At 45.0% G+C, this 21,344-nt stretch overlaps 1 long non-coding RNA gene across 5 annotated transcripts in view; it reads right to left on the reverse strand.

Moving 5' to 3' along the window:
• LOC137212961 (uncharacterized) overlaps positions 1–21,344 on the reverse strand; it is a 120,891-nt gene that overhangs the window by 66,601 nt on the left and 32,946 nt on the right. The gene's annotated exons all lie outside the window — the stretch shown is intronic.

The following is a 21,344-nucleotide window of genomic DNA, read 5'->3' on the forward strand; positions in this document are numbered from 1 at the left end:
ACTTGTTGACCTGTGAGTCGAGTGCAGAGACGTTCCACAGCACGGCACCGTCTGTCCTTTCGTCCCTCTTCCCAGGGTTCTAGAACTGTCTGGGTGTCTCTAAGTCCAACATGTCCCAAACTCCAAACATCACACCCCCTCCAAAGTCTTTATTCCTTCCTCCTATATTCCCCGTCTCACTTAATAAAGCTGCCGTCTACTGTTATTAGAAAAGGAAATCTTGGGGAAGTCTTAACATCTCTCTCCCTCCTCTGTGTGTGTGTGTGTGTGTGTGTGTGTGTGTGTGTGTGTGTGTGTGTGTGACCCACTTCTCTTCCCTTCTAAGCATCTTTCGAATTAACTACATCCCTCATCTCCATCCTCTCTCCACTATCTTAGCTTTAACCCTCTCCATCTCTCCTCTACATTTGCAAGAGCCCCATAGCAACTCTCCTTGTCAGAACTATTTTTCTGAAACACAAGTGTGATTGTGGGTCCCCACTCCTCAAATTGCTCCCCTTTGCCTCTAAACAGTAGGAGCCAACATCCTTGGCGAGTCACACAGGGCCCTTCTTCATCCGCTCCAGCCTCATCTCCTGCTTCTTCCCACCCAGCTTCTTCGATTCCACCCCCTCACATCCACCCTGCTCCGTGCACACTGACCCCTCTGCACCACCAAATGTCCTGGATGCCCACGCTCTTCTCTACGTTTACACAGAATCATCCTTCTGCCAGGACTGTCCTTCCTCTCCTTATCTTCTGGGGAACTCCAGCGTATCCTCAGGACTTAGCTGGAAAGTCACCTTCTCTGCGAAGCCTCCTCCCGACTCACAAGCAGGAACCGTGCCTCTATTTTCTCCGCTGTTACGATCTTTATCGCAATGAGTCGTGGTTCTCCGTTGTCTGTCTTGAGGACTCTGATTTCCCAAAGAGCATCAGTGATGTATTAACTGCCCCCGTGTCCTCCTACGCCCGGCCCCACGCCTGGTACTCAGTGGCTACTCATTCAATGTCTGGCAAAGAAGAGGATGAATGAGAAAAAGAAAAACATGGCCCCCAGGCTTTGGAAAATCAGGTGTGGTTTTGCACTAAGGGGATAGCTGTTACCAGGCACTGGAGAAGATGCTGATGAAAGCACAAGGAGACTCAGAGGTCAATGTGCCCGTGACGGAGGGGGTGCACGTGGGGGTGTTTGAAAGCTCCAAGAGCTACAACTGGACGTCAGCAGGCTCCCCTGCAACCGGCCGGCAGCTTCCTTAAGCAGCATCGTGTGTTTTGTGTAACTGAGGCAGTTCTACCCATCTTGTAAATCAGAGTCTGAAAATGGCCACGTTGCGGCAATCTTGCAAGGAAACAGGAGGAAGGCTTTGTTGGGAGGCCTTCCGCTGTCAGGCTGGGCAAATCGTTTCCCAGGTCCCATTTCATTTCAGCATGAATATATTGCACACCTGTTGGCGACCTGGCCTTTTGCTCTCCACTCTGATGAAAGTTTTTAAGTAGTAGATATTCTCTCTCCACTCAGGAGACCTCAGTCTGCTTGGAAAAGCCAGCATATATCCCTGGAATTATTAGAAGTCCCAAGACCGTATCAGATCAGTGGAAGACCGTATAAAATGAGTTGGGAGTAAAGAGGCACCTAGAGAATGGACAGATGGATGGACGGGTGGATGGATGGATGGGTGAATGGATAGATGGTTGGGTGGGTACATCGATGAATGGGTAGACGGATGGACAACTGAATATTCTCTGGACCGAGAATTGCTTTAAGTTCATCAGATACGTGAGAAAATTTTAGTGCTTCAAGGTGCCAGTCTTTCAACACTCCAAGTAACACAACGATTTAGCCCAATTTAAAATAGTCTATATTACTTTAAGGAGTGACACTGATGAGTGTGAGATGTGAGCATTTTTGGCAAGTTGCAGGTATGGACGTTTTTTTGGTCCCCAAATGACACCTACTTTGTCTGCAGAAAATGCTAGTCCTGGCAGGAAGTCCCAGAAGCTCATCACCACTTAGGAATGAAAATAAGCAACAAACAGGAAACCACGATTATTTTTTACTGCAAGTCAGCCAAACTCCCACACCTGTGCTTTGCATGTCCTCTGTTGGGTGTCTTCAAGGGCAGCAAGAAGATGACACTTGCCTGCTCCCTTTCTCCCGAGAAGCTGTCTTACCATCGCCCTGCTGGGTTCAGAGAGTGTGAGGGAATGCAGGGGAGCACAGCTGGGGACAGTACGGGGGAGAATGCTCCATCCTCCAGCCACGATTCCTCAAGAGAGTCATTTTGCAACTCTCCCTCCCAGGGAGGCGTGTAGCTCCTTAGCAACGGCTATGCTGCTGAGTACGAGGTGGCATTTGATAAACCGGCCCCTCCCACCGACAACATGAAAATTATTCTGGAATGAAATGATTTGGAAGAAAACGATCGGCCCTGACAGCCACGGGCTGTGCTCCATGTTTCTTGCTCACCAGGACAGGGAACATTTGCCTTCGAACGATTACCTTGCCCACGATTCCTTCAGTCAATGTACTTTATCCCAGGAAGTCTCTTCCTGAGAGCGATTGAAACATGAATACCTTTTCTAAGCTAGACTGCTCTTTCAACTCCATTTAAATTACTGTTTTCGTGCCTCGTCTTCCATAATGATGCACCTCGGGTGGCCAAACTGTCTCTGAGGTGCAGGACTTTAATGAGGATCTTCATCCAAGAGATATAATTTGACCCGACGGCTGCACAGCAGTCACCAGCTCAGCTGGGTCTTGTCCCCCCTTGCACTGAACTTCTCTTGCCCTCTTAAGAGGTCTTCTGCTTGGCTCTCTCCTGTCTTCTCATGGCCTGGGCCCCTGAGGTGTCTTTCTGCTTCGATCTGCCTGTGCAGTCTTCATATAGCAATAGCATCATATCTGAACCCTGACAGACAGATTGGAGAAATATCCTTCTTCATAGTCACAGGAGTAAAAAAATCATCATCAGGTTGTTCAGCTGAGAACAAAGTTGCTTTCTTTTCCTAATTTTAATTTTTTTATTGAAGTGGAGTTGATTTACAATGTTGTATTCGTTTCTGGTGTACAGCAACGTGTTCAGTTACACATATACATACACATGTGTATATTCCTTTTCATTATGGTTTATTACAGGATATTGAATATGGTTCCCCGTGCTATACAGCAGGGCCTTGTTGTTTTTCTATTTTATATATAGTACTCTGTATCTGCTAATCCCAAACTCCTCATTTATCCCTCCCGCCTCTACCCCTCTGGTAACCGTAAGTTTGTTCTCTATGTCTGTGAGTCGTTTTCTCTTCATCAATAAGTTCATTTGTATCATTTTTTTTTAGATTCCACATGGTAAATGGATATCATATGATATTTGTCTTTCTCTGTCTGACTTACTGCACTTAGTATGATAATCTCTAGGTCCATCCATGTTGCTGCAAATGGCATTATTTCATTTTTTTATGGCTGAGTAGTATTCCATTGTATATATGCACCACATCTTCTTTATCATCCATCTGTCGATGGACATTTAGGTGGCTTCCATGTCTTGGCTATTGTGAAATAGGACTGCTACGAACATAGGTGTGCATATATCTTTTCGATTAGAGTTTTGTCCGGATATATGCCCAGGAGTGGGATTGCTGGATCATATGGTAGCTCTATGTCTAGTTTTTCAAGGAACCTCTATACTGTCCTCCATAGTGGCTGTATCAACTTACATTCCTACCGACAGTGTAGGAGGGTTCCCTTTTCTCAGCACCCTCTCCAGAATGTGTTATTTGTAGACTTTTTAATGATGGCCATTCTGACTGGTGTGAGATGGTACATCATTATAGCTCCAATTTGCATTTCTCTAATAATTAACGACATTGAGCATCTTTTCCTGTGCCTACTGGCCATCTGTATGTCTTCTTTGGACACATGTCTATTTAGGTCTTCTGCCCTTACAACAGAGTTGTTTTCAAATGTAGTCGCTCTCTACCTCACACCCATTAGGATGGCTACTATTTTTTAAAAAAAACACCAAAAACAGAAGATAACAAATGTTGGCAAAGATGTGGAGAAACTGGAACCTTTGTGCACTTTTAGTGGGACAGTAAAATGGTACAGTGACTGTGAAAAATAGTATGGCAGTTCCTCAAAGAATTAAAAACAGAATTACCATATCATTCAGCAATTCCACTTCTGGGTATGTACCCCCAAAGAATTGAAAGCAGGGTCTTAGATGTTTGTACACCCATTTTCATAGTAGCATTACTCACCATAGCTAAAATGGGGAAGTGAGCAAGTGTCCATCAGTGGATGGATGGATAAGCAAAATGTAGTCTATAAATACAGTGGAATATTATTTAGTCTTAAAAAAGAAAGAAATTCTGACATATGCTATCACATGGACGAACCTTGAGGAAATTATGTTCATGAAATAAGCCAGTCAAAAACAGACAAATACTATATGAGTTCACTTATATGATGGACCCAGATTAGTAAAAATCAGAGACAGAAAGTGACTGGTGGTAGCCAGGGGCTGGCGGGGGGAGGAATGGGGAGTCAGTGTTTAATGGCTTTAGGGTTTCAGCTTTTCAAGACGGAGATAATTCCGGAGACGGATGGTAGCGATGGTTACGCAACAGGGTAAATGTATTTAATACTACTGAGCTGTACGCTTATAATGGTTAATGCAGTAGATGTTGTGTGTATTTTATCACACTTAAAATTTTTTTAAATTCTTTATACAACGTGTGCCTGAGGTTATGCACATATTGACGAATCTAGACCATTCTGACATTTCCCCAGGTACAAAAGAGTCTGAAAACTCTTCTAAGAGTTTCAGGAAAGCAAACTGGCGTTGCTTTCAGCGTAGGAAGGATCTTGTCCTGAACTTAAGCTGTGTTTCCCTGAGGACTCAGGTATGAGCAGGAATCACTGGAGGCCTCGATCATTGGGAAGCAAGAGGCCACTTCTGGCCCTGCAGGGGGATCTGTCACTCAGAACAACCCCTCGTGGACTTAGGACTGAGTCCCGGGAAGAAAGGGGCTACAAGTAAAACGATGGAAATATTATGGAATCGTGGGGGCCATGACAGTGATGGCCTGGTACCGAGACACGGTAACACCTCATAGCCACCAGCCCATTAGCAGAGTCCAAGGCTCCAGCGCTGGCAGTCTGAGCCCCCAGAACCCATAGCTAATTGGGAAGCAGGAAGAAGCAATGGCGACTCTGGACCAAAGTCAGTGCCCTCAGTGGAGATGCCAGTATTTTTAATCATGGGCCCCTCCCACAGCAGTGCTGTGGCCAAGTCCTTGGGTACAGCTCCACGGGCAGAAAATATCATCAAAGGAGCCAAGGCAGAAGGAAAAGAACGTGGCAGAGGCCAGGTGAAGCACAAAGATCTACTTATGGGCACATATGAGGACACCCTGAGGACAGCCAGGAATAACGGGTGGGGATATAGAAGGGAGCCCTTCATCCTTCAACGACAAGCAAGGCACATCCAAAGTCAGCATCCGTTATTACTATTATTAATGTGAACCCATTCTGACTCCTGGGCAGGCTGGAGATACCATGAGTTGCGTTAAGATTCTTAAATACATTTGCTAAGTGAAAAATTCTCACCAGGCTATGTGTATAGACGGGCATGTGGACATTTGGAGTATGAACTGCCTGTCCTAGGATAGGAGCCCTAGGACACAACGCCGAGGTGGAGATACCTGTGATGAAGGCTCGCTGGTGAGTGCCCTTAGGAGCCGTACTTGTAAAGGAGTGAGGGACATGGGACGGGGAGAGGGAGGCTCGAGCTTGGAGGCAGTTGCAACTGCAGCCTCAGTTCCCACCCTGGGGGGTCCTGAAGCAGAGATGGTCCTTCTTTCTAGAAAGCTGAGTCTTTGGACTTCTGCATCAACCAGTCACTGGACGGGGCTACCGCGCGGGAGGACGTGCTTTGAGTAAGGATGCCCTGTTCAGTGAGGGGGGTGCTGGGGGCTCAACGCGAGCCAGGCAACCCTCGGGACATCTGTAGGAACAGCCTCTGGTCCTGAAGTGGGATCTCAGTGGCATATTTCATCATCCACTACACTCCATTTCACGTAACTTCTTTTTACTGCCGTGCACCCCTAATCCTGAGTTGTTCTGAGAAGTAGAACACAAAGACCCAGCTGAGCCTTCCAGCCTCCCTCCCCCAAACTCACTTGAACTAGAAGAGGGAAATAACGGGGTAGAGGAGGGGGTATTAAGCAGAGACCTAACTTGTTGAGATTAGACTCTGGGAAGGAAAGGAGCCGGCACCAGCAACCCTTAGAGACCATCACAGCGTCTGCCTTTGGTGCCATCTGACCTGCCTTTCTTCATTCTTCCCCTCTTCTTCCTCTCTTCCCTGCTCATTCATGACTGAAGTCCTTCTCTTGTACGGATGGGCAAGACCCCAGTCTTCATGGAACTTCCCGTCTAGTCGGAGACACAGGTAAATAATTCCAGTAGGGTAATGAGAGGTTACTGCTCTTGCAGCACAGAAGGGTGCAGGGGAGGGGAATCCAGCACCAACATCAGGCAGGCCTGGAGCTGGGACGAGGTCAGGAAACACGGGGTGAGCGTGCAGAAGGGGAGAGCTGGAGGGCTACTCACAAGCAGAAAGGACAGAGGCGCAAAGACGTCAGCTCACACCATTTATGAGCCCTCTACCTGAAGATTAGTGGGATGCTGTGGGCTGCCGTCTGATGAAACAACACGATAAACATGTTTTAGCTGTCGTGGTCTCTGTTGTTGTTTATTACATCATTCAGACTTCCATCTAACAGCCTCCCCACCCCAGCCCTGCCTTTCAACTTCAATTTTTTCTTTTTTCTCAATCGAAACTCCCATTCCAGGAGTGTTGCTGCCTGTAACTACGTGTGGAGTTGACGGCCAGGTTACAGCAATCAATACGAAGATGTACCAGTGTTCACAGCAAGCAGCACTGTTTACAGTATCCAGGACATGGAGGCAACCTAAGTGTCCATCGACAGAGGAATGGATAGAGAAGATGTGGTATATATATATACGATGGAATATTACTCAGCCATAAAAAGGCATGAAATAATGCCATTTGCAGGAACATGGATACACCTAGAGATTATCATACTAAGTGAGGTAAGTCAGAAAGAGAAGGACAAATACCATGCGATATCTCTTATTTGTGGAATCTAAAAAAAATGATACAAATGAACTTATTTATAAAACAGACTCACAGACGTGGAAAACAAAAACTTACGGTTACTGAAGGGGAAAGGTGAGGGGGAGGAAGAAATTAGGAGGAGGTTGGTATTAACATATACACACTGCTAGATATAAAATAGATAACTAATGCACTTCCCTGGTGGCACAGTGGTTAAGAATCTGCCTGCCAATGCAGGGGACACGGGTTTGAGCCCTGGTCCGGGAAGATCCCACATGTCGCGGAGCAACTAGGCCACTGCGCCACAACGACTGAGCCTGCGCTCTAGAGCCCGCGAGCCACAACTACTGAGCCTGCATGCCACAACTACTGAAGCCCACGCGCCTAGAGCCCGTGCTCCGCAACAAGAGAAGCCACCGCAATGAGAAGCCCGCGCACCACGACAAAGATTAGCCCCTGCTCGCTGCAACTAGAGAAAGCCCACACGCAGCAATGAAAACCCAATGCAGCCAAAAATTAATTAATTAATTATAACAGATCGGTCCACTGTGATGACTGAATAAGAAATAAAGCCGTTTGCCTTGAAGGGAGTGACATCAGTGTGGAATGGGTTTAGTAACAGTGAAGCCCAAATGCAGGGACGGGTGAGTGGAAGGTCTATCCTCCCTTCATTTAATCACCTCCCATCCTTACCACTGTCCTGAGATTAAAATACACAAACATCTGTTTAGTCGAGATGACGTTCACCCAGAAACAAAATCTCTCACCTCTTGGTCCCCTAGATACTGACCTCATAACCAAACCAAAGGAAATGCAGGATGAGAAGACAAAGACAAGGCAGGGTTTGGACCATAATGGCCGTTTCCTCTCACCAGATGGGTCTGTCCTTAATTTCACGGTCCTGCTAATTGGTAGGTCTCTGCTGTTATGGACTTGCTGGCATTTGGGGCCGGTCTGGTCCTGATTTAAGAGAAGGAAATAAGTCACAAATCTTTGTGGACAAAGATATTTGCCATGGGCCACGCGTTTCCCAACCAGAGTCTTTTCCTCATTGCCACTGGATCCACAAGGACTCCATCTCGCCAGCCTCAGCCACAGTTATTCCCCCAGAGTGGGCGTCCGGGTCCCGGCCCTCATGGCTTTTAATGTAGCCATCGGCTAGTCATTGAATTTCTCCTCTTCCACCCTCTGCTACCCATCTCCCGAGGCTTAAGAGAAGTTTCCTTGAGAGCAACAACTCTCAATTGTCCAGAGAAAGGCTTTTGTACTTGTCCATTTGCAGTCTAACTGTTCGATTCATAAGTTGATGAACGAAATGGTCTATTATCTCTCCGTCTACATATTCTGTGAACTGGCCTAAGGGTCGTGCATAACTTGTAAGCTGCTTAGGGAGATCATGGCAGCTGCTAAAGAAGTTTAGGGTGGGGAAGGTTTAGCTATTCTCTTACAACCTTCCTGCCAGGGCGTAAGGAAAGAAAATCTCAGACCAGTCTTCCAACCACATGGACATTTACTCAACAAACGTTTCTTGGCAAGCAGACACAAAACAGTTCACGCAATCAGTTCTGCAGACTCAAATGAAGTCCCAACTCTCTGTCTCTTGGGAGCTTTGAACAGTTCCTTTATTAGAAAGGTTTGCTCAAGACAGACACAACAACTCCAGAAGCAGGATTCAATTCTCTCAGTTGGATTCAGGCCACTGGAAATGTTCCAGGGTCACAAGCTGGACACAAGACTACTCACTCTAAGAGTACCGGCTACAGGCTTGCAAGATCTTCACACCCTGGGGTTGGAAGGTACAGGTGTCTCCAAAACACTTTAGCCAACACCCCAAACCTGAATACTTCCTTTTCTCCGATGAAAGCTGATTCTAACAATCATCGTTCTAGTTAACAAGGTACTATTTTCACCAATAAAAGTCATTCTAATATTACTCTGTTTCCCAGCAATGTCTGCTGTTTTCAGCCACCAGCCTGTAGTATTTGCTACAGTGAGAGAGAGTGCAGGACAGAACAATGAAGAAGACCAATCCTCCGGGTCAGAGGAAGAGTGGTCTGCAAAGCACAAGGACTTTGGAAAAGTAACAAGAGAGGAATGCATGGTCTTCAGTGTGTTGGACAAAGCTCCAGGAAGGAGTCGACTTTTGGAGAACTTGCAAGGTGGAAATGAGAAATTGGATGAGGATGAATTTTCGACACTGGTGAAATCAGGGTAGGAGCTGTGACTGGGAAGATCAAAAAAACGAATTAAGAGAATAAGATCAGGGCCTGGGTGTGATGGGGGGAGACAACAAGATGACACAGAGGATGCAGAGAGTGCAGGGGCAAGGATGCTGCAAGTGACACACTGAGAAGACCGGTTGACAATCGAACAGCAGAGAAGCACCCTCTCAGGATGTGCGCAATCACAGCGAGCCTACATCTGATTGGCTCGTGAAGAACCAATCAGAGCAAGCCTGGGGCCTCCAGCGTAGTCATTCTTTTGCCAGAGTAGACCTTAAACTCACGGGGGATGAATGATGCCCTCGAATTAAAACTATGTAAGGACTTGCAGGAAAGGCCCCTAACTCGGATTTCCCCTCACTTCTTTTCAAAACAGAATTCCTTTGACTTGACTGAATCTGATTCACCAGTCATTTGTATGAACAAGCCCACACAGATCTGGGAGTTTTGCTTTATTCTAGGACAGCGTATAAAATGCTGATGAACACAGTCTCCTAGCTACTGTTGAAAAAAAAATAGAAAAGAAAAAATTCTGCTGCAAACAATCCTCCTTGAATTTTGACGCTGCTCCTACAACTTTCCCGCTGGTAGCCAAAGGTAATTGCACTCAGTTGGGGCAAACAAATCTTTGTTTTCTCGTTACAGAACAGATGTTTTACAGAAGCCATTACCCCTATGCCACCCGTAAAAAATAATCTAACAAGTTGATCTTTGATTTAGAAAATAGCTGTGTGATTCTGCCAGCAAAAAAAAAAAAAAAAATCTTATTAGGAAAAAAAATGAGTTGTCATTTATATGGACCAGATGTAGTTCAGAGCAGGTTTCCTTGATTTCCCAGGATTCTGAGAGTCCAGGAAATGGGGACAAGTGCCTGTCACTGCTGGTTCCGTGGAAGTAGGTAAGGGGGGTGGAGGTTAGGGGGAGGGAGTACAACACAATTTACTTTGGCAGAAGAGGTGTTTCTTCTGTTGGCTCTCAGGACCGAGGTCAATCTCAAGTGATATCTGCTCTGTAAAGGTAACTTTCAACAGGTCATTGCGACCCATCATTCACGTAATATTCAACTTTACGGAGCAACTACAGTCTCAGGCAGGTACCACTGCCCTGCTCAAGAACTTCCAGTGGTCCCCCTGTTGCCTACTAAACTAGGCATGAGCGCTTCTCCTGGAAGCTGGAGACCCACCGTGGATACTCCTAACATCCTTCTCCAGCCCCAGTTTCCTCTCCTCTGTGCTCCCACCAAGCTAGACCACTCGCCTTTTCACCAATCCCCCTCAGCTTTCCCACCCATCCCAGCTGGACCTTCCCAGCTGGAGGTGGGTCCCATTGTATGCAAGGAATGTGTTTCTTCGATTCACACATCTTAGGACAAATTAACCTGCAGCAACATATATAAAGTTTGGAGTATATATTCTCTGACCAGCCAAAGCTACAAGCAAATTTGTTCTTACAGATGTGTAGCCGTCAGTTTTTCCAATTTCCAAAGCTATAAACTATTTTAGGACTTTTGTTAGCCACAGGTATATTTTATAAAGCGACCATTTGAAACTGTATACTTCTAATATTACCCTTTTCTTTTAAACGTTTGTGAAAATGACCGTGTATGTTGTCCAGTAGCCTCCTTCCTTTGCTTGTTTCCTTATCCACAAATACAGAGCCACCTTTTCATTGTTAACAGTTAGCATTTCAGTGAATGCATACACCACAATTTATTTAACTTTTTTGGGGGGGGGCAGTCTTGCCAAATCATTTCTTTGGGTGTAGCCTGGAAATGTAACTATGTAATCTGGAAGGGAATTGTGGGCCAAATTTTATTACCAGATTTCCATTCATCCATTCTTTCAACAAATGTTTACTGAGCACAGACTACGGATGAAACCTTGTTTAAGTACTGGAGATACGGTGGTGAGGACGGCGGGCACCGACTTTGCCTTCTGGGAGCAACCATTTCAGTAGGAAAAGACATAAATGTATAGACAAGTAAATATATAAATAAGCAAGGTAATTTTAGATGGAATCCAGTGCTTCGGAGGAAATAAATGGGGTTTTGTGATAAAGAGCAACTGGTAGGTGGGGGAAGAGGGATGTGTCCTTCAGGGTCAATCAGAGAAGAGGACCAGTACAGATACATATCATGAGATCTATTGCAAGAAACCGGCTTACACAGTGGTGGGCCCTGGCTACGCAAGTCCAAAACCCATAGGGCAGCCTGTTGGGAAGAGCAGGCTGACACTTTGGACGTGGACTTAAATGGCTAAGCACAGGTGAGATTTCTTTTTCTTTTCTTTTTTTTTTTAAATTAATTAATTTATTTTTGGCTGCGTTCTGTGCGAGGGCTTTCTCCAGTTGCCAGGAGCGGGGGCCACTCTTCATTGTGGTCCGCAGGCCTCTCACTATTGCGTCCTCTCCCGTTGTGGAGCACAGGCTCCAGACGTGCACGCTCAGTAGTTGTGGCTCACGGGCCCAGCCGCTCCGCGGCATGTGGGATCCTCCCAGACCAGGGCTCGAACCCATGTCCGCTGCATTGGCAGGCAGATTCCCAACCACTGCACCACCAGGGAAGCCCTCTTTTTCTTTATGGAAGCCTCAGCTCTGCTTTTGAGGCCTTTCAAATGGTTGAATCAGGTTCCCCCAGATTATCTAGGAAAATCTCCCTGTGTTCACATCAACCGACTATGGACTTCAATCACATCCACAAAATACTTTCACAGCAGTGCCCAGGTTTGTGTTTGGCTCTAGAACTAAAGACTGTAGCCTAGCTAAATTGACACATCAAAAAGACCATCGCAGTGTCCTGGATGGGATGGTCCCAGAGAGTGACATTTGGACAAAAACTTGTGGAAAGAGAGAAGCCGAGCTGGAGAAACAATTACCCAGGTCCTAACACTGGAAAGATCACAGTGGGTTTAAAGTACTGCCAGGAGGCCAGTGTGCCTGGCCTGTTATAAGCCAGGAGGAAGAAAGAGCAAAATTAAACGGAGGATACCCAATTACGTGGGCCTTTTAGGTCACAGAAAAATGTGTGCATTTTATTCTAACTCAAATAGGAAGTCATAAAAAGTTTTAACCAGCAAAGTGATCCAAATTCACACCGTTTTAAAGAGATTACAAGGGAATACCCTGACGGTCCAGTGGTTAGGACTCCGAGCTTTCACTGTCGAAGGCCTGGGTTCGATCCCTGGTCGGGGAACTAAGATCCCACAAGCCACGAGGCACGGACCAAAAGAAAAAAAAAAAAAGAAAGAAAGAAATGTGAAGCCGTTTAAAAAAATAAACTAAAAACTACAAAATAAATAAAAATAAAAAGATAACCAGTCACTGTGCAGGGAGATCGGTTAGAAGGGGACGCAGGTGAGAGTGGATCGTGGTACCACTGGGCTGCTGCAGGTGAGACGCAGGAAAGCACAGAGGTTTGGGAAATTTTTTGGAGGAACCCCAAGACAGACACTGCTACTTAACTCTCAGGATCCATACTCCCCTTTTCACTTACGAGTCTCACCTTTGTTCGAGGCAGGACTATTGTAAGCTTATTGTCCTCAGCTATGTCTACTGCTGGAGTTGTCCGCGGACCTGTGTGAAGGATTCTAGGAGAGATTTTCTTAAGGACAGACTCAACTGGCTTGATTTTTGCCCTTCCACCTTCTTCCTGCCTAAATAAGAATGCAATTTTAGGTATAGAGGCTATCTTGCAACGATGAATACAAAAGCCACACTCTTAGGGGTGTGCATCTGTGCGTATATCTGTATGGAGACAAGGGTGCTTATTTGCATATACATTAAGAAATAGAACCCTTGGGGCTTCCCCGGTGGCGCAGTGGTTGAGAGTCCGCCTGCCGATGCAGGGGACACGGGTTCGTGCCCCGGTCCGGAAAGATGCCACATGCCGCGGAGCGGCTGGGCCTGTGAGCCATGGCCGCTGAGCCTGCGCGTCCGGAGCCTGTGCTCCGCAACGGGAGAGGCCACGACAGTGAGAGGCCCGCGTACCGCAAAAAAAAAAAAAGAAAGAAAAAAGAAATGGAACCCTTTATAAATGAACTAACTTGTTGAATCTGGACTTGAGTTATCGGAGGTAAAAGTTCTAAGAAGTCTCTTCTCTTGTCTTGACAAACAGAGCACCCGTTTGTCTTTTCCTAGCAAGACCCAATTAGGCCTTGATGTAGAGATGGCAGGTTGAAACACTATGATTCCACCCATCATATTCACAACTGATGCACTTGCATCTCTAAGGAACCAGATCAGAATAAACAAACTCCTGGCATTTTCTTAAATTTTGGTCTCTGTCATTTATCTCTTAATAATTTCCAGAAAAGGCGGTGGAAAAAGAAGCAATGGTTCAGCCGGGGCCAGCTTCCAAGCAACTGACTGATGTTAGCACTGGAATCTTTCTTCAGTGACATCTTCAGAAGAGAGAGGAGTGTGGAGGCATAATGCGTAATCCCCACGTATGCTGAAAGGACGCAAGACACTCAACAGAGATGCTTACAATCTAGTGCTTTTGGATTTCTTTCTTTTTTTGGCTTTGCTGGTTACTTTTGTTAGAAAGATACCTCCATCTTGTTTCACTAAAGTAAATGTCAAAGTGGCCTTTGGAATAATAGGACCCAAGAGTTTATTTGTAGCATCTCTTGTTAGGAAACTAGAAGAGCGACCCTAGAGAATCATTTGCTGCACCAGATGTTTTGTTCTCACAGCTCTGGTTGCCCAATTGTCATCTTATTTACAAACGAGAGATTAGCCTGCAGAAAGAGCAAAGGCCTAGCTTTGTAACGGTGCAGATTCTAGGGCTAAACCTCAAACCAATAAACTTCAGGGGTGAGACCTGGGAATCTGTATGTGGTCCTGATAACCTATGACTCTTCCCCACTCCTAAGATTCCAGCATATGGTGATTTCTCCTGGAAGCAAACAAGAACAAGGTTGAAAGAAAAATCCAGAGGCAAAGTCTGTTGAAAGTGGCTAAATTCAGAGCTGGGGAATATGCAGGGGAAAAAGCTACCAGGCTCGCCACCATTTCTTGGGGAAATTAAGCCTGTTCACAAGGTCAAATGTTTCAGGAGTAACACAAAGTACCACACCAACAAAAGAAAGAAAACCAGCCATACATGCTAAAGGTACGAGTGGTAAAAGAAAAATCAGAGGTGGAAGGGGACTGTTTCTTGCAAGAAAATTAGTTTGTTTTGATATTGGGGAAACGGCACATCTGCATAAGCAATACTGATTTGGTGACAGTTCTATATTAGAATTAATTATTTTCAGCCCAGAAACAAAAGCATGACTGTGTGGGCATATAGTACAGGATGTAGCATTTTCCAAGTGGAGGGGAAAAGAAACACTGTTTAACAATTGTGTTGAGATATTCCATTTTGCAAAAGGAGTTAGATCCCTCCCTCATACACAAAAATGAATTCCAGATGGATTAACTACCCAGAGATAAACCACAAGCTACAAAAACATTAGAAAAAATAGAGAAATTTTTTATAATTTTAAGCCTAAGAAAGACTTCCTAAGCAAGACATAAAACTGAGGTCTAATTGAAAAGATTTGACAACACAAAAAATGGAAAATCTGCACTACAAAAGATACCATAAATAGAGTTAAAATCAAACAAACCAATAACGGCCTGAAAGAAAATATGCTCAGCAAATAAAATATAAAGAAATAATAACCAGGGCTTCCCTGGTGGCGCAGTGGTTGAGAGTCCGCCTGCCGATGCAGGGGACACGGGTTCGTGCCCCGGTCCGGGAAGATCCCACATGCCGCGGAGCAGCTGGGCCCGTGAGCCATGGCCGCTGAGCCTGCGCATCCGGAGCCTGTGCTCCGCAACGGGAGAGGCCACAACAGTGAGAGGCCCGCGTACCGCAAAAAAAAAATAATAATATCCAGAATGTAGAGTTATTGCAAATCAACGAGAAATGGGGAAACAGCACAACAGAAGACCAACAAACAAATGAGACCAGGTGAACGGTAAAAACAGACAACAGGAAAGGAACCCAAATCATGAGCAAACATGAAAAAAATGCTGAACCTCATTGAAACTCTAGGGGGATAAAAATTATTACAGGAAATACTTTCATGATATTGATAACATCCACTGTTAGCAAAAAGGCAAGATCAAAGACACTGTCGTACACTCTTGGTACGACTGTAAACGCACAAATATTAATTCGTTAATGCCCATGTCCCTGGAATCTGAAATTCCATTTCTAAGAGTGTATCCTCAGAAAATACCAGTGCCAGTACTACAAAGGTGCATGTAGAAAACAAAAAAGTTCACTTCAAAACAAAAAGATGTGGCATACAGACATACACACACACAATGGAATACTACTCAGTCATCAAAAAGGACAAAACTTTGCTGTTTGCAGCAATATGGATGGACTTGGAGGGCATTATGCTAAGTGAAATAAGTCAGATAGAGAAAGACAAATACTGTAATGATATCACTTATATGTGGAGTCTAATAAACACAACAAGCTAGTGAATATAACAAAAAAGAAGCAGACCCACAGATACAGGGAACAAACTGGTGGGTACCAGTGGCGGTGATGCGGGCCGGGGGGAGCCGCAGTACAGGGGTGGGGGAGTGAGAGGTACAGACCACTGGGCGTAAGACAGGCTCAAGGATGTAGTGTACAACACGGGAACTATAACCAATATTTTGTAATAACTGTAAATGGAGTGTAACCTTTTAAAACTGTACAAAAATTAAAAATTATAAAATTAAAAAATAAGTTAAACATTAGAAACGCCTGCAAATAGAATTCTTGATCAAGGGGTAAGAAGATTTTTAAGTTCTCTATTTTTTTTGTAAATTTACTTATTTATTTTTGGTTGCATTGGGTCTTCGTTGCTGCGCGTGGGCTTTCTCTACTTGCGGCGAGCGGGGGCTACTCTTCGTTGCGGTGCGCGGGTTTCTCATTGCAATGGCTTCTCATGTTACGGAGCACAGGCTCTAGGTGCACGGGCTTCAGTAGTTGTGGCTCATGGGCTCTACAGCGCAGGCTCAGTAGTTGTGGCTCGCGGGCTCTAGAGCGCAGGCTCAGTAGTTGTGGCGCACAGGCTTAGTTGCTCCGCGGCATGTGGGATCTTCCCGGACCAGGGCTCGAACCCGTGTCCCCTGTATTGGCAGGAGGATTCTTAACCACTGCACCACCAGGGGCACCAAGTTCTCTATTTTTAAGAGGCATATTTCAAAATACGCTGTATATTTTCTACACAGGACTCAGGATAAAAATAATTAAACTGCCCTATAATTATTTGTTCAGCAATATTACAGCCCTGCCGCTGTAAGCTACCCGAGGGCAGAGACCATGCCCAGCCTGCCTCATGGTCATTATGGAATGAGCGCAACTTTCCAAGCCTTGATCAAACACCAAATTCTAACTAAATAAACAACTTCAGCTATTTATGAGAGTGTGAGACTCTTAAAAGGACCCCGCTTTGTCTAATGAAGATGGCATGAAACTAGGAATTGGATGACTTAAGTCAAATCACCTAACGCAAGCCATTTCACCTCCCTGATCTCCAATTAACATGTTTGCAAAAGAAGGATAATAACTGTCCTTCTAAAGGATTCCTGTGAGGATTCATGAAATAACCTAGGAGGTCAAGCTCAATGTAGATCTGGAGTTTTATCAAGACTGAGTATTTTGTGCAATAAAATGAAAATTGAAAGATACTTATGACGGGTAATTGCTTCCTTCAGGAAATGGTTTCTTCAGGGAATGGTTTCTTAGAAATACCAATGATTTACCCCATCCCGGCATTGGTGTATCAGCAGAGCCAAGAGGAAGCAGAATGGACAACTCATCCTGAGCTCTCAGAAAACAGGGTTTTGCTTCAAGAAAAGAAACAAAAGCTTGTTGTTTTGTTTCAGTCTCAAACTGGGGTTTTGACATACATCTAATCTTCACATCACTTCCTGAGCTTGTGTGGTGGATACTTGGAAGAGGATAGGTCCAGCACCCTATGACATGTCATTGTGTCCCTTTGCAAAGTCGTGAACCCCTGGAATCCATTCTGTACACGGTGACCTCAGCCCCTGGTCACAGATGATTAGTCTAGAAAGGGGTGGCTGCCCAAGCTGGTCCAATCAGAGTATCTCTTCTAGAAACTTGCAAAAGGCCAGCCTCTCTGTTGACCAAAGCTGTTAACTTTAACCCTGAAATGGTATGGCAACCTTTCTCTTTACAGTTATTAAAAGTGGGATTTTTGCACTCCACTGACTAACCTCGGAGAATTTATCAGTAGAGGTAAGACTGAAATCACAACCTGTTATGTATTTTTGGCTTTGATCTCTCTGTCTCTCTCCTCCCTCTCTCCCTCCTTCTCTCTCTCTGGTCATGCACACGCACAGGGCGAGGGGGGCGGGTAGGGAAATTCACAAAACATTAGTACTTGTCATGTAGTTCCCCCCCGCATGGTGCAAGTTTAAAGAACAGTAACAATAGTAGGCTTCCTCATCCACAGCCCCACTCTCCTCCAGCTGTTGATTTTATAAGCCAACAAGACCAGCTTGTGGCTGGATGAAACAGCACAGAAAACAGACGAAGCGCTTCCTAGGCCACAGCTCCCTTGGATGCATCGGAGAACGCGGTGTGGCTTTTCCTGTGCACCGAGGCAGGCTTTTTGCGGCCACTAATACATGCAGCAGAAGCCACGTGACCCGGAGCACACCACTCAATACGAGAAACAACTTTGAAGAAGACCTGTGTCACCAATATGGAAAGGCCCCAATCGAGTATTTTAAAATAATGACTTCCACAGCCAAGTTTATACAGATATCCTCCCAAACTCCCCCTCCCCCCATAAGTAGTTTAGAAGCTGGTCTGGAGGGTGGGATGGGAGAATGAAAAAATCGGCAAGGGAAAAGTAGAAAAGAAAAAAGAAATTCTTTTTCCCGGAGTTCCAGTGGCTTTCCTACTCCTGATTCCTTTTTTTTTCGTAAGTTACATGAGCTAGATACAGAAGCAGCCTTAAGATAAATTGCTGAAGTTGTCTTGGGTGAGGTTCCAATGTCTGTAACAAAACAAGTCTAAATTTTACTGATAGATGTTACTATCCCCCTTTCTCAGTGAGGAACCTGAGGGTTAATGAAGGCAAGTGAGTTGGCCAAGGTCAAACGGTTCTCACCCCAGGTTTATCTAACTCCCAAGCGCACGGTCTTCCCATTGAGCTGATGCGGACAGGATGTGTCCCAGCCGATAGCAGCCTGAATTATCCTGAATTATCCGGCTACACCGCCTTGTTGATTTCCTTCTTGGCTCTAGGAAACAAGTTATCTAATGAGAGAATCTCATTCATTCCTTGTTCCTCTGCTTCCTATTCTCCAGGTCAGGACTAGAATTCCATTCCCACCCACAGCCCTTGAAATCTCTAGGTCATAGCAGGTCAGGGAGAGAGGAATCTGGGAATCCTCCCAGACCCGAAGCTGGAAAGGGTGGCTACTGTCTACCCTTGTATCATTTGACTGTGCTCTTAAAAATTAAAAGGCAAGAGGTAAATCTAAGTCCTTCCAAAGGTCAGCTCACTCAGTCTTCCCTCCCAGCTTGCCTTTACACACAGGTATTTCTGAAGGAAGTGGGCCCTACAGTTGAACAGAATTGCTGCCTTTGAATTTTCTTTATTTGGGTAAAAATTAGAGGGACAGAAACATGGATCACCCAGAATCTTACCATCCTAGCAGTACCAGTGTTAAGGGATTTGGTACATCTTTCCCATCCTTTTTCTTATGCATCTGTTTCAAATAAAGTTGTTATGAAGGGGTCCGATTTTGTAACATGTTCTTTTTTAATAAGCATTTTCCCTGTTGCTGCCTGTTCTTTGCAACCATAAATTTAAGGATAGACAAATTTTAAGGATATAGCATAATTAAGATGGACATTTACAGGGGGTTCTCTGCAGGGAACCGAATCATTGTAAAATAAACTTTACTTCAATTAAAAAAAAACTAAAAAGGTAAATAAGCATTAGGGATGTAATGCACAACGGGATGACAACAGCTACCACGGCTGCACGATACATCGGAAAGTTGTTCAGATCCTGAGAGCTTTCATCACAAGGAGAAAATTTGCTTTCTTTTTTCTTTCTTTTCTTTTTATTGTCTCTACACGAGATGATAGATGTTAGCTAAACCTGTGGTGATTTCATGTATTTCGCCATATGTGTACATACACTGCAGGCCTTAAATTTATCCAGTGATGTGTGTCAATTATTTCTCAATAAAACTGGGAAATATATATATACAGTTCGTGAGTTTTGAAAAACACACACATCTGTGTAACCACCACCACAGTTAAGATGTGGAACTTTGTCTTCATTCCAAAAAGTCCGGGCTTCCCTGGTGGCGCAGTGGTTGGGAGTCCGCCTGCCGATGCAGGGGACACGGGTTCGTGCCCCGGTCCGGGAAGATCCCACATGCCGCGGAGCGGCTGGGGCCGTGAGCCATGGCCGCTGAGCCTGCGCGTCCGGAGCCTGTGCTCCGCAGCGGGAGAGGCCACGGCAGTGAGAGGTCCGCGTACCGCAAAAAAAAAAAAAAAAGGCAGAAAGTCCTCCATGTCTACCTTCAGCCCCAGGCAACCACTGAACGGTCACTCTAGACTGGTTTTGTCGGCTGTAGAATTTCATGGATACCATTTACTCTGTTTCCTTCCACACGTCCTAATGTTTTTGAGATACAGCCATGCTGATGCACGTATAAATTAGTTTTTGTTTCTTTTTATTGCTTTATATCCACCGAATGGATATATCACAATTTCTTTATCCATTCACTATCTGGTGAACGTCTGGGCTGCTTCCAGGGTTTTTTTTTGTTGTTGTTATTATAAATAAAACTGCAATAAACATTTCTGTATAATTCTTTTTGTGGATGTATGTTTTCGTTTCTTTTACGTGCACACCTAGGAGTGAAATTTCTGGATCGTCTGGTAAGTGTATAAACTTTATGAGAAACTGTCAAGACTTTTTCCTAAAGTGTTTCTACAGCTTTACATTCCCAGCAGTCATGAAGTCGGTTCTCATTTCCCCACATCCTCACGGGCACTGCTGTGGTCAGCCTTTTTAATTTGAAATGGGTGGAGGCAGGACCAAAATTCCAAACTCTTTCTCTGGAAAGAGGTAAAGTATTATACTACTGTGCCGCACAGCCATGCAGCTTGTGCCTTACCAGATGATACTGGTTAATTTCTGTGATGTTTGTTTTGGTGGAGAGCAGGCTAGAAAGAAAAAAGCAAAGGGGGAGGTAAGGAGGGGGGGAATATTAAAGAAGTGAAGGAGAGTGTGTAGGTGGGCAGCGGGGCTCCAAGGACACATCCCAAAAGGATTAGCTGGAACTCAGAGGTTGGCAGATGTCTGTCATTCCCAAGCTTAGGTTCCTGGATAGAAGGAGTCCATGAGATTGGCGCAGGAGCCCAGAAATCACACTCGTGGCAGCAGACGGAGACTCCTGCCTATGTATGAACTCTCCGATGATAAGACTCAGCTTATCGCTCTGTGAATTTTATCAGTCCTTGCTCACGGGCTTGTGAACACCTGTCTAGAGTTTTGCAACTTGTGAATATCCAGCCTCAATTACTGAAATGAACCGTGTGTTTAGGGTGAAAATACCCTTTCCTTTGCCAACTCCAAAGCATGTGTCTTGCTTCTTGGACATGACCAGTCATGATGTCAACAGGTACAGCCTAACCTAGTCTTCCCACCGCAAGCATCTGCGAATATGTTACAAGAGGCCATGCTTCAGATCTTGTATATTAAAACCAGGGTCTTAGGTTTGCTAAATCAACATGCTCAAAATAAAACGTTAGAGCCATAATTCCCATGGTGAAAAAGGCAATGGCTAGTGCACATCAGAGGCTTTGCCTGCTTTCAGACTCATGCACAGTTAAATAAAGGTCTTTGTGCCTCTTGGGTTTTTCCATCTTCATAAACAAGGACCAAACAATGGACCTCCTTGATGCTAACTAAAAAGGGGAAATTTTCAGAAAACCAACCCTATCTGTATG

This window comes from Pseudorca crassidens, chromosome 19, assembly GCF_039906515.1.
Source record: "Pseudorca crassidens isolate mPseCra1 chromosome 19, mPseCra1.hap1, whole genome shotgun sequence".
NCBI classification, from domain to species: Eukaryota; Metazoa; Chordata; class Mammalia; order Artiodactyla; family Delphinidae; genus Pseudorca; species Pseudorca crassidens.